This window comes from Dama dama, chromosome 1 (genome assembly GCF_033118175.1).
Source record: "Dama dama isolate Ldn47 chromosome 1, ASM3311817v1, whole genome shotgun sequence".
In the NCBI taxonomy this organism is placed as follows: domain Eukaryota; kingdom Metazoa; phylum Chordata; class Mammalia; order Artiodactyla; family Cervidae; genus Dama; species Dama dama.
Genome location: NC_083681.1, coordinates 81,626,946 through 81,630,611, shown reverse-complemented (window position 1 = coordinate 81,630,611; position 3,666 = coordinate 81,626,946). Strand labels below are relative to the sequence as shown.

The 3,666-nt window shown below is 47.0% G+C and overlaps 1 pseudogene; it reads left to right on the top strand.

Moving 5' to 3' along the window:
• Positions 1-576: 576 nt before the first annotated feature.
• On the top strand, positions 577-1,557 carry LOC133073638 (olfactory receptor 5AP2-like; annotated as a pseudogene).
• Positions 1,558-3,666: the final 2,109 nt, after the last annotated feature.

Below are 3,666 nucleotides of genomic sequence, written 5' to 3'. Positions count from 1 at the left end.
ACAGCTTATCCAAGGAGACACGCCCATTAGAGGCGAGCTGAAATGAAGACTCGGTCCGTCTGCCTCCACAGCCCATGTCCTGCCACTGGGCGTGACCCTCCCGTGCGTCCTGCAGAAGACACACTCGCCCGCAGTTCTTCCTCCTTGTACCTTGCACAGGCGGACGCACTCGGCAAAAATATCTGCTAAAAAACAAAAGAAAAACTGCCAAATGTAAAGTGGACGTATTACTTACGTAGTCTAGGGATAGAAGACTTGGCTTTTCCCCCCAAAGGTAGTTATAGTTCCCCTCATGAAACCAAACAGAAAATAAAGATTAATTATTTGTAGAGTCAGTAATTACATTGAGGGGAGGAAGGAGGAATAGCAATACTCTTATTACCAACACAAATTTAGTTCTGCTATATAATTTACATGCATGATTCAACTGAATCCTTACGAAAACCTCATGAAATAGGTTAGAATACATCACCTGTTCTACAGTTAGGGAAACTGAGTCTCAGAATGGTTAAGTGAGTTGCTCAAACTTATGGAAGTAGTAAGTGTCTGAGTGATGATCAGTTCTCACCTCTGCAGATGACGCCTGGAGAACTAGCCCTTGCCGCTGGAAACTACACCCCCGTCACCCACTTCAGCTTGCTGGGATTCTCCAATGACCCAGACCTCCAGAGGCTTCTCTTCGGAGGCTTCCTGCTCATCTACGCCATGACCGTGGTGGGCAACCTGGGAATGATGGCGCTCATCCTTCACGGACTCCCGCCTCCACAGTCCCATGTACTTCTTTCTCAGCGTCCTCTCTTTCCTCGATGTCTGTTACTCCTCGGTGGTCACACCCAAGCTGCTGGTCGACCTTCTGGCCTCTGACAGGTCCATCTCCTTCAAGGGCTGCGTGGTCCAGATGACCTTCTTGTGATGCACGCCACAGCTGAGAGCTTCCTGCTGGCTTCCATGGCCTACGACCGCTGCACGGCCATCTGCCGACCTCTCCACTACGGCTCCGTCATGACCAGGGGCACCTGTCTCCAGCTGGTGGCCGCTTCCTATGCTTTCGGTGGAGCTAATTCTGCTCTTGAGACTGGGAATGTCTTTGCCCTGCCTTTCTGTGGGCCCAACCGGGTACCACACTACTTCTGTGACATCCAACCCCTTCTCCGCCTGGCCTGTGCAAACACAGCCGTGGCAGGAGTGATCCTCTATGTCTTCTCTGCCCTGGCTACCATTCTGCCTGCTGCCCTCATCCTCACCTCCTACGGCCTGGTCTTGCTGGCCATTGGGAGGATGCGCTCAGCAGCTGGGAAGGAGAAGGCCCTCTCCACGTGTGCCTCCCACTTCCTGGCCATTGCCATCTTCTACAGCACCGTGATTTTCACCTACGTCCAGCCCCATGGATCCACCGATGATACCAGCGGCCAGGTAGTGTCTGTCTGTTACACCATCATAACCCCCATGCTCAACCCCTTCATTTACAGCCTCCGCAACAAGGAGGTGAAGGAAGCCCTGCAGAGGAAGCTCCTGCTAAACCCCGCGAGGCTGTTTGTTGGCAAGAGGAAGGCATAGCATCTTCCAAATCAGACTGTGAACTGTCCTAGCCAGGAGCGGCCTGGTTTGGAAGGAAGGGGAGGAAGAAAGAAAGAAATAGCAAATACCATACTTTATACAGAGGGTTGCTAAAGCAAATTTGCATCTATTATCATATTCAGTCTTTGCCTTGCACAGTGAAGCAGCCACCCTAAGGATGATCTCATTCTACAATCGAAGGATATTTCACTCAGTAAACATAAGTTAATAACCTACAGCAATTCGTGACAGAGCAAGTATTATATTTAGAATTATGAAGAATTATATTTAGCCCGGACATCTTTGAATATTCATGTAGGGACTTCTCTGGTAGTCCAGTGACTAAGAGTCTGTGCTCCCAGTGCAGGGGGCCTGGGTTTGATCCCTGGTCAGGGAACTTGATCCCACATGCCAACTAAGACGTTGTTGTTTAGTCGCTCAGTCGTGTCCGACTCTGCGGCCCCATGGACTGCAGCACGCCAGGCTTCCCTGTCCTTCACATCTGTCCGAGTTTGCTGAAACTCATGTCCATGGAATTGGTGATGCCGTCCAAGCACCTCATCCTCTAAGACCTAGCACAGTCAAATAAATAAAAATGAATATTTAAAATAAACCAATAAATATACATGCTATATGGTGAGTATGTGCGTTTCAGAGAAGCACACAAACGAGGAGCATGAACTTGAGGTAATTCAAAGTTGGACGCTGGACTGGAAGGCTCTGAAACTAAGGCAAAGGTTGTTAACGCTGCCTCTTGGCGGTTTTCTGTGTGCTGTTTCCTGGGGCTTAGCTGCTGGGCGCGGGGCTCTCTCTGACTGCGGTGCAGAGGCTTCTCATTGCGGCGGCTTCCCTTGTTGCAGAGCAGACGCTTCAGCGGCCGCAGCTCACAGGCCCCAGAGTGGCCTCAGTAGTTAGGCCCACCGGCCCAGCTGTTTCCTGGCTTGTGAAATCCTCCCAGACCAGGAATGGAACCTGTGTCCTCTCCATTAGCAGGCTGACTCCTGTCCACCGGGGAAGTCCAAGACAAAGTCTGACCCCGGACTGTGCGGGCCTCACTCTGAGATTTTTGGATCATCAAAAGACTTTTTGAAGTCTTCAAAGACTTTTGAAGGATGTGATTCTTAATATAGACAATCTTACTATACAAAGAGGCTTATGTTTTCACAGCATCATGTTTGAAAACAAAAACTTGGGAGAAACCTAAATATTGAAAGAAGGAAAAAACTGAACCCCTCAATGTTATGTTTATGGAGACGACATAATAACATGGAAAACAGGAGGTCAGAACAGTCTGATTGCAACAGTGTGATAAAAAGGACTAGGAAAGACCCAGAAGGAACACACAACATGTGAATGATGGTAAATGATGGTCTTCCTGGAGTAGTGGCGCTCTGGGAAGAGCTTTTTCTATTTTCCTCAAACATTTTACAAAACTTTTTTAATGAGAATGTTCAATTTTGATATTTTATTCTAAAAATGAATAATTTAAAAATCCTTTCCAGTAAACTAATCATGAAAATATCTTACTTTTTTGTGTCTCCTTCCAGAAAGTGAATGTTTACTAAATTCTTCCTGTGCGTCACATTCCTTTAACTAATAAACCAAGTTTAAAAAATAAATAAATAAATAAACCAAGTTTTTAGTACACACCTACCATTAAGGTCAGGACTAGAACATTATGGTGAAGAGACTTGATAAAAATTAATCTAACTCAGCTGTAAAAATATGTATGAGGTCATCAGCGTGGTAGGACCTACCCAGGTTAATATCCAGAACACGTATTAGGTAGCTTTATGCTACAGGGACAAACCCCACAATGTCTCTCAGTTAACACCACCAAGGCTTTTAGCCATGCTAAACTGGAGACACACCAGGTGACCAGACTTTATCCATCCATCAGCATCTGGACCCCTTTCATCCGACAATGCCACCATCTCAAACTTGAAGAGCCCTCCAAGACTGTCGGGGGAAAATGATCAAGAAGGTCATGGAGAGAGCTCTTGACTACCTGGCCTGAGGTTGGTTCACATCACCTCAGCCTCTTATAGCTTTAGCATAACTGCAGAAGAGACTGGGAAATACAGCCTTCTTAGTCCAAACATAGGAAAA